Source organism: Cheilinus undulatus, linkage group 1, assembly GCF_018320785.1.
Source record: "Cheilinus undulatus linkage group 1, ASM1832078v1, whole genome shotgun sequence".
Taxonomy (NCBI): Eukaryota; Metazoa; Chordata; class Actinopteri; order Labriformes; family Labridae; genus Cheilinus; species Cheilinus undulatus.
In genome coordinates, this window is record NC_054865.1 from 59,477,390 (window position 1) to 59,495,018 (window position 17,629).

Sequence of the window (17,629 nt, forward strand, 5' to 3'; positions counted from 1 at the left end):
CCACGTCTTTCGACTAATGAGAAATTCCCGAAAGACCTTTGACCTAAAACATCTTTTCTTGCTCTACACCAAAGATCAAGTAATTTGGATGAACGCCTTAGGCCAAGTTCATTCAAATAGAACCCCTAAAATATGCCTTGTTTTACCTGTAAATTCAAAATGGCCGACATCCTGTTTGACTTACGATATGGGTCCAAGAGAATTTTTTGTGCATCCTGATATGATGCATCTGCCCATGCATGATTGAGAAGCCTAGGTCAAACCTGCTGGGGGGGCTGAATTTTTGAAATGTTGTAGGGGGTGCCATTGAGCCAATAGGCCATGCCCCCCTACAAAATGAGTACCAATCATCTCAGCATGCCGGTGAGATTTTTTTTTTTTTTGGCAAGTTTTACTGCTCTACATGTCCTATAACTATTTGAAAAATCTATTTCCTGTTTCATGGTGAAAAAAAAATCACCATGGCCACACCCTTTAACATAGACATTTGATCACTGTATATGTGTAAGGCCAACTCCTTGGGAACTGCCTGAGCTAATTATAGCAACATTTGACCAACCATGTTGGTATCGTAAAGCAAAATTCAGGCGTAGTGAGTTTCTGTTGCCAGAGGGTGGCGCTGCACAATTTTTCAAAATTTCAAATATGAATGTGTTCTGGGTGCGACTGTTATCCTGCACATGAAATTTGTCTCAGATACAAGGATGTATGCCAGAGTTATGGCTGTTTAAAAATTGATGGCGAGACAAAAAAGCAACTTTTTGTATATCACCCCGTAGAGGCCACGCCCTCGGACGAAAAGTCACAGATTTTTGTACAGACATAAATTCACTTCTCTAGGCTGTTCTGACACAAATTGCGTGTAAATATCTCCAAAGGAGCTTAAACAGTGGCTTCTGCTATTAGCCTTGATACTCCCTGTCACCACTAGGTGGCGCTATGACAGAAAAAAATATAACCATATGATTGTGTGCAGAAAGAGACCATCCATAAATCCAGGAAGTATGAGTCAGATTGGACAATAGGCTACATGGCTGAGTTATAAACAACTTCCTGTTTTTTAAAAAATATGCAAATTTGAGGGCTCGCCATAGCCACGCCTTTCGACTAATGAGAAAACCCTGAATAACTGTTCATCAGCCATGTCTCATGTAGCTCTGTGCAAAGGAACAAGTCGATTGGATCAAATTCCTCAGAGGAGGTAATCCAGATATGACCCCTGGAACAGGGCAAAAATACCCCAATTTTAGCTAATTTATTCAAAATGGTGGATTTCCTGTTGAAGATAGAAGAATGGTCCCACTTGGTTTTATGTAGATCTGCGCAAGCCAAACCTACACAAAAAAATTTAATGAATCTACGACAAAGTCAAAGGAGGGACCTTCAACTTTGAAAACTGGTAGGGGGCGTTACTAACGCAATTCAGAATTTTCATGTTGGAGACCCAAAAAATATCAAAGTTTTCACAAGACCGGATGCACCTGCCAAGTTTCTTGCGTTTTTGAATATGTTAAGGGCCTCAAAAGTCCACGCAATGATGGAAAATTACACGTCTCGAGCAAAAACAATTAGGTCCTCGCACCACTCGGTGCACGGGCCCTAAACATTGATGACAGATTTATAAAGTCCCCTGATCTGCTGGCTGCCACATTTCCCTAAACTTAACAGAGGTCACCAACATGGAAACTGATAAATAAAAATAAATAATATTACTATCATTATTATTATAATACTGATTGCAGAACCACCATCTGTCCTTTTTAAATGAACTAACTTTGCCTAGAGGAGTTTTTTTAATATAAATAATAAAGGAAACAGCCCTGTTAACCTGACCTTTGACCCTCTACTCTCCATGGTTCAGTTATGTTGTTATTATTTTCATACATGAACTCTTGGCTATATTTATGAATTATTCATGTTCAGAGGTTGCTCCATGCAGAGACACGTGGCCGATATTAAACCAGAGACTGAAGAAGAGCGATGGCTGATTGGATGGATGCATGATTAGATTGATGATAGCAGGTAGCGTTCGCAGCATTCCTGCTAAGACTGGCCTCATTGTCCCGTCTGTGTGGGAACCTCTGAACACTTCCTTTAAGAGCGATTAACAGGAAACCTGAGACCGTGGATTATTGAGCCGTCTCATGTTCACCTCGGCCTGCTGCACATCCAGCCGCTCATTCCTCAGACCCATCCTCTCAGCACCTCTGCAAACTCAGGCCGTGGTCAGAGCTGCAGATTTATGTCCATCAGTTAGAGACCTGGTCTGAGACCTGGTCAGTCTCTGATGGACCAGGCTGCTACAGGAGGAACTTCAGGCTGCTACAGGAGGAACACCAGGCTGCTACAGGAGGAACACCAGGCTGCTACAGGAGGAACTCCAGGCTGCTAAAGGAGGAACACCAGGCTGCTACAGGAGGAACACTAGGCTGCTAAAGGAGGAACACCAGGCTGCTACAGGAGGAACACCAGGCTGCTAAAGGAGGAACACTAGGCTGCTACAGGAGGAACACCAGGCTGCTACAGGAGGAACACCAGGCTGCTAAAGGAGGAACACCAGGCTGCTACAGGAGGAACACTAGGCTGCTACAGGAGGAACTCCAGGCTGCTACAGGAGGAACACCAGGCTGCTACAGGAGGAACACCAGGCTGCTACAGGAGGAACACCAGGCTGCTACAGGAGGAACTCCAGGCTGCTACAGGAGGAACACCAGGCTGCTACAGGAGGAACACCAGGCTGCTAAAGGAGGAACACTAGGCTGCTACAGGAGGAACACCAGGCTGCTACAGGAGGAACACCAGGCTGCTAAAGGAGGAACACCAGGCTGCTACAGGAGGAACACTAGGCTGCTACAGGAGGAACTCCAGGCTGCTACAGGAGGAACACCAGGCTGCTACAGGAGGAACACCAGGCTGCTAAAGGAGGAACACCAGGCTGCTACAGGAGGAACTCCAGGCTGCTACAGGAGGAACACCAGGCTGCTACAGGAGGAACTCCAGGCTGCTACAGGAGGAACTCCAGGCTGCTAAAGGAGGAACACCAGGCTGCTACAGGAGGAACTCCAGGCTGCTACAGGAGGAACACCAGGCTGCTACAGGAGGAACACCAGGCTGCTAAAGGAGGAACTCCAGGCTGCTAAAGGAGGAACACCAGGATTCTAAAGGAGGAACACCAGGCTGCTACAGGAGGAACTCCAGGCTGCTACAGGAGGAACACCAGGCTGCTAAAGGAGGAACACCAGGCTGCTAAAGGAGGAACACCAGGCTGCTAAAGGAGGAACTCCAGGCTGCTAAAGGAGGAACACCAGGATTCTAAAGGAGGAACACCAGGCTGCTACAGGAGGAACTCCAGGCTGCTACAGGAGGAACACCAGGCTGCTAAAGGAGGAACACCAGGCTGCTAAAGGAGGAACACCAGGCTGCTACAGGAGGAACACCAGGCTGCTACAGGAGGAACTCCAGGCTGCTAAAGGAGGAACACCAGGCTGCTACAGGAGGAACACTAGGCTGCTAAAGGAGGAACACCAGGCTGCTACAGGAGGAACACCAGGCTGCTAAAGGAGGAACACTAGGCTGCTACAGGAGGAACACCAGGCTGCTACAGGAGGAACACCAGGCTGCTAAAGGAGGAACACCAGGCTGCTACAGGAGGAACACCAGGCTGCTACAGGAGGAACACCAGGCTGCTACAGGAGGAACACTAGGCTGCTACAGGAGGAACTCCAGGCTGCTACAGGAGGAACTCCAGGCTGCTAAAGGAGGAACACCAGGCTGCTACAGGAGGAACTCCAGGCTGCTACAGGAGGAACACCAGGCTGCTACAGGAGGAACTCCAGGCTGCTAAAGGAGGAACTCCAGGCTGCTAAAGGAGGAACACCAGGCTGCTACAGGAGGAACACCAGGCTGCTACAGGAGGAACACCAGGCTGCTACAGGAGGAACACCAGGCTGCTACAGGAGGAACACCAGGCTGCTAAAGGAGGAACTCCAGGCTGCTAAAGGAGGAACACCAGGATTCTAAAGGAGGAACACCAGGCTGCTACAGGAGGAACTCCAGGCTGCTACAGGAGGAACACCAGGCTGCTAAAGGAGGAACACCAGGCTGCTAAAGGAGGATCACCAGGCTGCTACAGGAGGAACACCAGGCTGCTAAAGGAGGAACTCCAGGCTGCTAAAGGAGGAACACCAGGCTGCTAAAGGACGAACACCAGGCTGCTAAAGGAGGAACACCAGGCTGCTACAGGAGGAACACCAGGCTGCTAAAGGAGGAACACCAGGATTCTAAAGGAGGAACACCAGGCTGCTACAGGAGGAACTCCAGGCTGCTACAGGAGGAACACTAGGCTGCTAAAGGAGGAACACCAGGCTGCTAAAGGAGGAACTCCAGGCTGCTAAAGGAGGAACACCAGGATTCTAAAGGAGGAACACCAGGCTGCTACAGGAGGAACACCAGGCTGCTAAAGGAGGAACACCAGGATTCTAAAGGAGGAGCACCAGGCTGCTACAGGAGGAACACCAGGCTGCTACAGGAGGAACTCCAGGCTGCTAAAGGAGGAACACCAGGATTCTAAAGGAGGAACACCAGGCTGCTACAGGAGGAACACCAGGCTGCTAAAGGAGGAACACCAGGATTCTAAAGGAGGAACACTAGGCTGCTACAGGAGGAACTCCAGGCTGCTAAAGGAGGAACACCAGGATTCTAAAGGAGGAACACCAGGCTGCTACAGGAGGAACACCAGGCTGCTAAAGGAGGAACACCAGGATTCTAAAGGAGGAGCACCAGGCTGCTACAGGAGGAACACCAGGCTGCTACAGGAGGAACACCAGGCTGCTACAGGAGGAACACCAGGCTGCTACAGGAGGAACACCAGGCTGCTACAGGAGGAACACCAGGCTGCTACAGGAGGAACACCAGGCTGCTAAAGGAGGAACACCAGGCTGCTACAGGAGGAACACTAGGCTGCTACAGGAGGAACTCCAGGCTGCTACAGGAGGAACACCAGGCTGCTAAAGGAGGAACACTAGGCTGCTACAGGAGGAACACCAGGCTGCTACAGGAGGAACACCAGGCTGCTAAAGGAGGAACACCAGGCTGCTACAGGAGGAACACTAGGCTGCTACAGGAGGAACACCAGGCTGCTACAGGAGGAACACCAGGCTGCTAAAGGAGGAACACCAGGCTGCTACAGGAGGAACACCAGGCTGCTAAAGGAGGAACACTAGGCTGCTACAGGAGGAACACCAGGCTGCTACAGGAGGAACACCAGGCTGCTAAAGGAGGAACACCAGGCTGCTACAGGAGGAACACCAGGCTGCTAAAGGAGGAACTCCAGGCTGCTAAAGGAGGAACACCAGGCTGCTAAAGGAGGAACACCAGGCTGCTACAGGAGGAACACCAGGCTGCTAAAGGAGGAACTCCAGGCTGCTAAAGGAGGAACACCAGGCTGCTAAAGGAGGAACACCAGGCTGCTAAAGGAGGAACACCAGGATTCTAAAGGAGGAACACCAGGATTCTAAAGGAGGAACACTAGGCTGCTACAGGAGGAACTCCAGGCTGCTAAAGGAGGAACACCAGGATTCTAAAGGAGGAACACCAGGCTGCTACAGGAGGAACACCAGGCTGCTAAAGGAGGAACACCAGGATTCTAAAGGAGGAGCACCAGGCTGCTACAGGAGGAACACCAGGCTGCTACAGGAGGAACACCAGGCTGCTACAGGAGGAACACCAGGCTGCTACAGGAGGAACTCCAGGCTGCTAAAGGAGGAACACTAGGCTGCTACAGGAGGAACACTAGGCTGCTACAGGAGGAACACTAGGCTGCTACAGGAGGAACTCCAGGCTGCTAAAGGAGGAACACCAGGCTGCTACAGGAGGAACACTAGGCTGCTACAGGAGAAACTCCAGGCTGCTAAAGGAGGAACACTAGGCTGCTACAGGAGGAACACTAGGCTGCTAAAGGAGGAACTCCAGGCTGCTAAAGGAGGAACACTAGGCTGCTACAGGAGGAACACTAGGCTGCTACAGGAGGAACTCCAGGCTGCTAAAGGAGGAACACTAGGCTGCTACAGGAGGAACACTAGGCTGCTAAAGGAGGAACTCCAGGCTGCTAAAGGAGGAACACTAGGCTGCTACAGGAGGAACACTAGGCTGCTACAGGAGGAACTCCAGGCTGCTACAGGAGGAACTCCAGGCTGCTACAGGAGGAACACTAGGCTGCTAAAGGAGGAACACCAGGCTGCTACAGGAGGAACACCAGGCTGCTACAGGAGGAACACCAGGCTGCTACAGGAGGAACACCAGGCTGCTACAGGAGGAACTCCAGGCTGCTAAAGGAGGAACACCAGGCTGCTACAGGAGGAACACTAGGCTGCTAAAGGAGGAACTCCAGGCTGCTAAAGGAGGAACACCAGGATTCTAAAGGAGGAACACCAGGCTGCTACAGGAGGAACTCCAGGCTGCTACAGGAGGAACACCAGGCTGCTACAGGAGGAACACTAGGCTGCTACAGGAGGAACACCAGGCTGCTACAGGAGGAACACTAGGCTGCTACAGGAGGAACTCCAGGCTGCTACAGGAGGAACACCAGGCTGCTACAGGAGGAACACTAGGCTGCTACAGGAGGAACACCAGGCTGCTACAGGAGGAACACCAGGCTGCTAAAGGAGGAACACCAGGCTGCTACAGGAGGAACACTAGGCTGCTACAGGAGGAACACCAGGCTGCTACAGGAGGAACACTAGGCTGCTACAGGAGGAACTCCAGGCTGCTACAGGAGGAACACTAGGCTGCTACAGGAGGAACTCCAGGCTGCTACAGGAGGAACACCAGGCTGCTAAAGGAGGAACACCAGGCTGCTACAGGAGGAACACCAGGCTGCTACAGGAGGAACACCAGGCTGCTACAGGAGGAACACCAGGCTGCTACAGGAGGAACTCCAGGCTGCTACAGGAGGAACACCAGGCTGCTACAGGAGGAACACCAGGCTGCTAAAGGAGGAACACCAGGCTGCTACAGGAGGAACACTAGGCTGCTACAGGAGGAACACCAGGCTGCTACAGGAGGAACACTAGGCTGCTACAGGAGGAACTCCAGGCTGCTACAGGAGGAACACCAGGCTGCTAAAGGAGGAACACCAGGCTGCTACAGGAGGAACACCAGGCTGCTAAAGGAGGAACTCCAGGCTGCTAAAGGAGGAACACCAGGATTCTAAAGGAGGAACACCAGGCTTCTAAAGGAGGAACACCAGGCTGCTACAGGAGGAACACCAGGCTGCTACAGGAGGAACTCCAGGCTGCTACAGGAGGAACACTAGGCATGAAGACATTTACGAGAACCAGACTGGGATAAGACTATCAGGAGTGAAGACATGAAAATCATTTTCATAGATTTTAGGGCAAAGAAAAGAGGATTTTGATTTATATAGTTATTATTGTACATGTTTTTAAACATATATTAACCTAACAGAAAAGGAAGTAAATGAGTGGTAGATGTTTCTTTGATGTAACAGAAGGTTTGTTTATTTCCTTTAAAATGGAGCCACACTGGTAAAGAGCATGCATTAGTGGGATGAGCAGCAGAATCAATGGCTCCTGATTGGCTCCTGAATGTCCTTGGACTGGCTCCTGATTGGCTCCTGACTGGCTCCTCATTGTCAGCACCTGTGAGCACGGCCCTGCTGAGCTGGTCAGTGGGTGTCTGCTCTAAGAATCGGCATGTTTGACCTCTCCTGGGTAGGACCTGTGAGGTTGGACAGCTTCAGGCTGGTGTCCCTCAAAACTAAGCTGCAGCATCATTTAATCAGCCAAAGTGGCGTACTGATCCTTGGAGCAGACACCTACGGACCACTGCAGCTCTGTAGCCCATACTCACAGGTGCTGATGTACATGAGGTGTGACCTTTGACCTGGGCCTTCTGTGCCCCTATAATAAACTGTTATATAATATTAAAGCCTTACTCCCAGTTGACTACCAACCCCTATATCCATCTGAATATCAATATCTGATCATTTTAAAAACTGATTTTTGGACACACAATGCGATTTTGACGTCTGCAACACAATCCACAAAAGTTGGGACAGGGGCATTAAAAGTCTGGGAAAGTTGTGAAATGCTCCAAAAACATCTGGAACATTCCACAGGTAAGCAACTTGATTAGAAACAGGTGATAGTACCATGATTGGGTATAAAAAAGCACCCTGACAGACTTTGTCTTTTACAGTCATTGGATTCTGAAAGACTGGGCGAGTAAATAGCCAACAGTTTATGAGCAACGTACCTTAACATGGAACTGCTAAGAGTTTAGAGATCTGACCATCTGTGGTCCACAACATCATCAACAGATTCAGAGAACCCTGAGATATCTCTGCACTGAGGGACAAAAAGTAAGGCTGAGGCTAAATCCTCATCCCTATGACCTTTGACCCCTTTAGACAATGCTCTATTAAAAATCATGATCATTCAGTGAAGAGGATCATTGTCTGTTAACTCAGTACATCACTGCTGCTGCTAATGTCAGCTCAGACTCTACCATGGAAGACAGGGACTGGGATCCACTAAGAATCAGACCAATGGAACCACAGAGAGCACGAATGAGTCCTGTATGAAGACAGTCAAACTCTCTTCTGCTCTGACAGACTCAGCAGACCATTATTATATCAATTAATATCATAATTAATTACAATTATATTAATTCATAAATCAATATCTGATAAACTGAGTTTGACTCAAAGAGGGGAATCCTACCAGCAGGTTTAATGTGAAGCCTCAGAAGCATGTTAGAGTTTCAGTGAGAAGAGCTTTATGTGGCTGTGCTGCCATCTAGTGGAGAAGTCACTTAGAGGAAAGAAAATCTACTGATCATTCATGCAAAGAGCAGTTCAAACTTTCTTTAGGGTTAAAAACTGATCAATAAAAAAAAAAAAAAGCATTTCAGCAGAAAGACAGAAATTATTTTAAATATACACATGATCAAAGATGACATTGGGTTAAAAATAAACACTTTACTGCTCTGGAGATAATTTCAGGGACCAATCAAGAATGAGGGTCAAGTTTCAGCCACAGAAGGACAGACAAGCACAAAAACTTCAGATGTAGTTTAATTTATTCATTTATTTATGGAACAAAGACATGCTAAAAACAGAACATATTTGATGGTGATGTGCATCTGGTCATAGTTGCTTTATCCTGCTGCGTTTGTGTTCTCATTTCTGTGATCAAATGTAAATGTAAACACTTTAACACAAAACATTTACCACAGTGCTTTAGGTTTAACACATTTTAAAACTGCAGCACTGTGGAAAACGTTAATGTTTAAACCTGCAGCACCGTGGAAAACGTTAATGTTTAATCCTAGAGCACTGTGGTCAATGTTAATGGTTTAAACCTGCAGCACCGTGGAAAACGTTAATGTTTAATCCTAGAGCACTGTGGTCAATGTTAATGTTGTAATCCTGCAGCACTGTGGTAGATGTTAATGTTATAAACCTGTACCACTGTGGTAAATGTTAATGTTTTAATCCTGCAGCACTGTGGTAAATATTAATGGTTTAAACCTGCAACACTGTGGTAAATGTTAATGTTATAAACCTGTACCACTGGGGTAAATGTTAATTTTTTAATCCTGCAGCACCTGACTGATAATTCTGAATTGTCAGAAATCACAGAAGATCAAACACATTAGGAGACATGATCAGTACAGGATCAGCAGTCAGACTGTTTTAAAGAGATTTTTCTATTCAGAAATAACAAACCTTACCATCACAGCACCGTGGGTATATCCCAGCTTTAATCTACAGCCAATCAGAACACTCAGACTGGTCAGGTGGAGCAGCAAAGCCTCAAGCAAAACCACAACAGACCACTAGAGGGAGCTAAAGGACTAAAACAGAGAAGAAGACTAGAACCTGAAAATACCCACAGACCATTTCACATCTAGAGGCTCTCTGTCAGCAATAACTACAAGACTAGAACACAATTCCTTTTGACCCCCCCCCCCCCCCAATCATGCATCTGGTGGAAGTTCACAACAATTATTTTTGGGTAGAGAAGAAGATGTAGAAGGAGAAAATCCAGGGGGCACTCAAAGGCTGAGACTCTCCAAAGGTTTCATCAGAACATCCCATCGACTGTCACAGCAAAACCCCACAAATGAACCCCCGAAAAATCCACAAACCCAATCATCCTTATAGGACCATCCTGAAGGAACCATGCTAAAAGAACAAGCCTGATAGAACCATCCAGAGAGAACCATCCTGATAGAACCATCCTGATAGAACCATCCAGATAGAACCATCCTGATAGAACCATCCTGATAGAACCATCCAGATAGAACCATCCTGATAGAACCATCCTGAGAGAACCATCCTGGGAGAACCATACAGATAGAACCATCCAGATAGAACCATCCAGATAGAACCATCCTGATAGAACCATCCTGAGAGAACCATCCTGGGAGAACCATACAGATAGAACCATCCAGATAGAACCATCCAGATAGAACCATCCTGAGAGAACCATCCTGATCGAACCATCCTGATAGAACCATCCTGATAGAACCATCCAGATAGAACCATCCTGAGAGAACCATCCTGAGAGAACCATCCTGATAGAACCATCCAGATAGAACCATCCAGATAGAACCATCCTGAGAGAACCATCCTGAGAGAACCATCCTGATAGAACCATCCAGATAGAACCATCCAGATAGAACCATCCTGATAGAACCATCCTGATAGAACCATCCAGATAGAACCATCCAGATAAAACCATCCTGATAGAACCATCCAGATAGAACCATCCTGAGAGAACCATCCTGAGAGAACCATCCAGATAGAACCATTCTGATAGAACCATCCTGAGAGAACCATCCTGATAGAACCATCCTGATAGAACCATCCAGATAGAACCATCCTGAGAGAACCATCCTGAGAGAACCATCCAGATAGAACCATCCTGAGAGAACCATCCTGATAGAACCATTCTGAGAGAACCATCCTGAGAGAACCATCCAGATAGAACCATCCAGATAGAACCATCCTGATAGAACCATCCTGATAAAATCAACCTGATAGAACCAGTCAGCAATCTTGGAGGTAGACTATCCAGAGTCCATTTTAACATCTGCTGTCTTATTGATCCCAGGGCTGTCAGAGGTGGACCGGTCTAACATCAGGACCAGCTCTGAGCTGTAGAGGTCATGGACCGGTCTAACATCAGGACCAGCTCTGAGCTGTAGAGGTCATGGACCGGTCTAACATCAGGACCAGCTCTGAGCTGTAGAGGTCATGGACCGGTCTAACATCAGGACATCAGTCTGTAGCGTTCCTGAGCCGTATCTTCACTGATCTTCAGCTGCTCATGCTTTTATTTGGCGGTTCATCCTGTTAGTTCTTCTGTGCTCTGAATCATTCCTTTGATTGTTTAAACTAAGCCTTTCCCCTGCATGTTAAAGCCTACGTTTCCTGTGTTCGGTCCAGTCTTTTGAGTGACAGCGGTGAGGACACAATCAGGTCAGAGTCCGTCTGAATTCATGTTCTGATCCAGAGCATATCTAGCAGGACACCCTGCAGCGCTGCATCACCATGCATGGATGTAATGATAAGACAAACCAAATAACCTGTTTTAGTGTGACGGCATCTTTAGTTACCGTAAGTAGACCACATTAACTAAAGTGAAAACAGGATTTCACAGACAAACGGCCTCAGAGGACGGATAATGGCAGCATGGATAAATAGGTCAGAATCAGTGTTGGATAGAAATGATGTCATTAGCACACATACAGCCTTTCTGCTGTTCTAGAATAATCTCAGCATTGTTACAGGGATGTTCACTTGTTGATGAAATTGTTCAGATGTCTAGCGCCGCTGTCGTTGTCCTGCCCCTGCTGTTCGTGTCCCTTTCCACGTCAGCGGCTTTTTCTCTCTAAGCTCGCCGCTGTACTTGAGATTATGTTGTTGCCTGAATGTCTGTTGTAAGCACGCCGAGTATAATCTAGGCTCGGCCAATGTCAAGAGTAAAACAAGTGCAGATGAGTCACATGTCTGCGCCGACAGGAGGATTGCACGGGCAGAAGAGAAGCCAAGGATGGAAAATATCCGAGCGACACGGCGGTTTGACCTCAGTCAGCCTCATGGCTTCAGCTGAAACATAAAAACACCAGCAGACATCTCTGTGCCTGACGCTGGCCCACTGTTCTGCACCGTCATGCCTCACTGCTCACATGAATACATGCATTGTTTGCATGCATGCACTTTAGCACATCTGCCAGTGCATGTGTGCGTGTGTTTGCTCCGCCCCCCCCCCCCCCCCCCAGAGTTATCCCTTCTGACCTTGTTTAACCCAGATTCCAATCAGATTTGTGCAAAGACCAGCAGGCTGTTAGATGTGTCAGCTTCAGCTCCACACAGACTTCAGTGCCAGATGTTCAGTAGCACATCTGCCCTTCAGTACTTAAACCATCGCTCTGAATCTTCCTCATGCATGCCGCCTCTGTACGTGTACTTTAACAAAGGAAGGTGGAAAACCACAGCAGAAAGACCGTTAAGGTGGCCATAGGAACATAGATCCTTGTTCTACTATATCAGCTGTCTGAATGACATCTGTGAGTCAGGCAGCTGGCTGGTTATGATAACAGGCTCAATGATGAGACAGTGTGAGGATTAGGATTGGTGAAAATGAAATATTGGAGAGTTTAAAAGCCCAGCAGATGATATCTGCACATCAGAAAATCAGTTAGCTCAGATAAGGAGACAGTAACGACAAAGAACCGAGTATCACCTGCTTACAGTGTCAGCCTCAGGCCTTGTTTACACAACAACACTCTGATTCATTTTCTGTTTTCGTTTTCAAATAGTTCCATGTTTAGATGGCGACTTTGGAAAATTATCTCCATCTACATGAGAGCGTAGGAAACAGAAATGCTGAAGTGAAGAGATTTACTGCACAGTATATCACAGGACTGTGCTGCACAGTCGCTGTTTTTCATGCGTTTTTGATAACCCGCAACATTTTATCCAGAGTAACTCATCACTAAACCCTCCTCATCATCATCACCATGGTAACGCTGCAGAGAAGTTTCACAGCACATGTAAACATGAAAATGCTGCTAGACCAGTCCTGTTATAAAAAATTATCCTTTAAGACTGTTTGATTCTACGGACACATTTTTCTCCTACAGTCTTTAATTTCTCCTGGATTTTCTCAGAGCGCAGCATTTCCTGTTTAAAGCACAGCAGAAAAAGGATAGCCTTTTCAGAACGATATTTCTATATCCCCTTTGTCGATTTTATCTGCTTCCTGAAGTGATTACAGATATCTCTTTCAACCTTCAACATTATAACAATCAGCTTAATTTTCTAAAACTTAGTTATTCTCACGAGTCCAAAACTGTAAATGATCATTTCATTTTGGAGGGAGAGTGACTAAGAAGCCCTGAAAACTAAAACAGCCAACAACCCCAGAAAAACCACCACAGCAAACTCAGATGTATGCGTAAATGTCAACTAAATGAAAAGAATCAATCAAAGAAAGTGTCTTTTACTATCTATAGACCCCTCTAATGCTGCAGGTCAGGCCCTGAAATCCCCCAAAACAAAATAAAAATATCCTCCAGTTTGTTCTGTTTCCCCTTTAATGCTTCATCTCTTCTAGTAATCCAGAGAAGCCCCTAAATATCCCCAAAACAGTTCTTCAAAAACTCAAAAAGGAATAATTCAGCCAAAAATAATAATCAAAGGCAATGCATTGCAACAAAATACTAAAATAAACCAAATGCAGAAGACTCACGGGTCCTGGGAATGTTAAAGTTCAACTCTAACAGGTTTGTTCGGATGGAGCTCCGATATTTACGGCCCTGCTTCTCTCCACTGACAGAGTTTGTGCATGGAGGAATTACAGAGCAGTCTTCAGTCTTCCTTCAGGAAACAGAGTCCTTAGAGATCTGCAGAGTTTCATCCTGCAGCACCAGCCAAATCCTCCTCCAAACATTTCACCTTCTGTCTTTGTTCTCCTTCAGCCCCTCCCCCACTTTACACCTGAGTCAACCTGGCTGCAGCAGGTCAGCTGACCAGGCAGACTGCAACCAAACAGACACCTCACAAGAAAATGGCCAACAGCACTAAGATAAGGAGATCCAGGGGATTTAAGCTTGCAAGGGTTTGTTGTAATGTAAACCCCCAAATCACCAAGCCAACCCCAAACTGTGTGTCTGTGTCCCAACAGAAGCTTCCATCCTGTCTCCTCCAGCAGCTGATGGAGAAGACAGGAGAGTCTACCAGCTGAAGTTTTCGTGTAAAAACTTTAAGAAAAAAGATAAAGGCTAAATCATTTCCAAGAAACAGTGAGTAAAAAGGGGAAGTAGAAATATCACTCTGAAAAGGCTCCAGCTGTGTTCATGAGCAGCACTGCACTTTCTGAGAAAATTCACGAGGAATTAAAGGCTGTAGCTGGGTTAGATTGTGGAAAATTAATTATTTTCAACAGATATCTATGTACTACCAATGCTGAGCTTACAAAGCGTCCTCATAGAGACTGTAGACGTCCTCATAGAGACTGTAGACGTCCTCCTAGAGACTGTAGACGTCCTCCTGGAGACTGTAGACGTCCTCCTAGAGACTGTAGACGTCCTCATAGAGACTGTAGACGTCCTCCTAGAGACTGTCGACGTCCTCATAGAGACTGTAGACGTCCTCATAGAGACTGTAGATGTCCTCCTAGAGACTGTAGATGTCCTCGTAGAGACTGTAGACGTCCTCGTAGAGACTGTAGATGTCCTCGTAGAGACTGTCGACGTCCTCCTAGAGACTGTCGACGTCCTCATAGAGACTGTAGATGTCCTCCTAGAGACTGTAGATGTCCTCGTAGAGACTGTAGACGTCCTCGTAGAGACTGTAGATGTCCTCGTAGAGACTGTCGACGTCCTCCTAGAGACTGTCGACGTCCTCATAGAGACTGTAGACGTCCTCATAGAGACTGTAGATGTCCTCCTAGAGACTGTAGACGTCCTCATAGAGACTGTAGACGTCCTCCTAGAGACTGTAGACGTCCTCCTAGAGACTGTCGACGTCCTCATAGAGACTGTAGACGTCCTCATAGAGACTGTAGATGTCCTCCTAGAGACTGTAGATGTCCTCCTAGAGACTGTAGACGTCCTCGTAGAGACTGTAGACGTCCTCGTAGAGACTGTAGACGTCCTCCTAGAGACTGTAGACGTCCTCCTCGAGACTGTAGACGTCCTCGTAGAGACTGTAGACGTCCTCCTAGAGACTGTAGACGTCCTCCTAGAGACTGTAGACGTCCTCCTGGAGACTGTAGACGTCCTCCTAGAGACTGTAGACGTCCTCATAGAGACTGTAGATGTCCTCATAGAGACTGTAGACATCCTCCTAGAGACTGTAGACGTCCTCCTGGAGACTGTAGACGTCCTCGTAGAGACTGTAGATGTCCTCGTAGAGACTATAGATGTCCTTGTAGAGACTGTAGATGTCCTCGTAGAGACTATAGATGTCCTTGTAGAGACTGTAGATGTCCTCATAGAGACTGTAGACGTCCTCATAGAGACTGTAGACGTCCTCCTAGAGACTGTAGACGTCCTCCTAGAGACTGTAGACGTCCTCATAGAGACTGTAGATGTCCTCATAGAGACTGTAGACATCCTCCTAGAGACTGTAGACGTCCTCCTGGAGACTGTAGACGTCCTCGTAGAGACTGTAGACGTCCTCGTAGAGACTGTAGACGTCCTCATAGAGACTGTAGATGTCCTCCTAGAGACTGTAGATGTCCTCATACAGACTGTAGATGTCCTCAAACAGACTGTAGATGTCCTCACAAAGACTGTAGATGTCCTCCTAGAGACTGTAGGTGTCCTCATACAGACTTTAGGTGTCCTCATACAGACTGTAGGTGTCCTCATAGAGACTGTAGATGTCCTCACAAAGACTGTAGATGTCCTCCTAGAGACTGTAGGTGTCCTCATACAGACTTTAGGTGTCCTCATACAGACTGTAGATGTCCTCATACAGACTGTAGGTGTCCTCATAGAGACTGTAGATGTCCTCACAAAGACTGTAGATATTCTCATAGAGACTGTAGATATCCTCGTAGAGACTGCAGATGTCCTCGTAGAGACTGTAGATCTTTTTGTAGAGGCTGTAGACGTCCTCATAGAGACCGTAGATATCCTCATAGAGGCTGTAGATATCCTCATAGAGACTGTAGACGTCCTCGTAAAACTGCAGACATCCTCGTAGAGGCTGCAGACGTCCTCGTAGAGACTGTAGATGTTCTCATAGAGACTGCAGACGTCCTCGTAGAGACTGCAGACGTCCTCATAGAGACTGAAGACGTCCTTGTCGAAACTGTAGATGTTCTCATAGAGACTGTAGACGTCCTCATAGAGACTGTAGATGTCCTCCTAGAGACTGTAGATGTCCTCCTAGAGACTGTAGACGTCCTCGTAGAGACTGTAGACGTCCTCCTCGAGACTGTAGACGTCCTCGTAGAGACTGTAGACGTCCTCCTAGAGACTGTAGACGTCCTCCTAGAGACTGTAGACGTCCTCGTAGAGACTGTAGATGTCCTCGTAGAGACTATAGATGTCCTTGTAGAGACTGTAGATGTCCTCGTAGAGACTGTAGATGTCCTCGTAGAGACTATAGATGTCCTTGTAGAGACTGTAGATGTCCTCGTAGAGACTGTAGATGTCCTCGTAGAGACTGTAGATGTCCTTGTAGAGACTGTAGATGTCCTCATAGACACTGTAGATGTCCTTGTAGAGACTGTAGATGTCCTCACAGAGACTGTAGATGTTCTCGTAGAGATTGTAGATGTCCTTGTAGAGACTGTAGATGTCCTTGTAGAGACTGTAGATGTCCTCGTAGAGACTGTAGATGTCCTTGTAGAGATGTGTGTTTCCCATGTTTGGGAACATGGAGTAAATTATCAGACAGATTTCAACAAGACATAGCAGATCCAGACTGAAACTCTCTTTAGACATGGTCTTAAAATCCAATTTTTGATTTTCATCGTTCTCTTAAACTGAACAAAGTTAATCTGGTTTATTAACCGTCAGTGAATCTGTCTGCTGTTTCCTCTCTGTAGCCTCATTGCTGGTAATAAATCAGAGTTCACCCGGGTTCAAACATTAACAGATGAAGAGTGCAAGCAGAGTTCAGGTCCCATGAAAACCTCCAAAGTGGACTCTAAAAACAATAGAAGATTATGTGGTTTCAGACCTAATCTCAGAAGCAGACAGCTCATATACACCAGAGTAATCTTTCTACTGGTGCAGCTGACAGTCAGCGTCAACTTTACCAACCCACATGATAACCCTGTCTGTCATCAGGTCCATGACCATGCCTGTAGCTGAAACCTCGTTCTTTCAGTCAGTACCCAGAGCTCGTGACTGTGGGAGAGAGAAGTTTGAATGGCAAACTAAACATCTCCACCCTCCTTCACCATGACAGTCTGTATCTCTGTGACGTAAAAAGGCAAACAGGTCCCAAATGAAGAGTCATTTGGGACCATCAACAACCTCCAGAGGACAGGAGTGAAGGTATCACCCTCTACTGTTAGTGACATCAACATTATCCAGTTTATTTCAGTCCATGTGGTCCTGTTCTTGATTCCAGTCCATG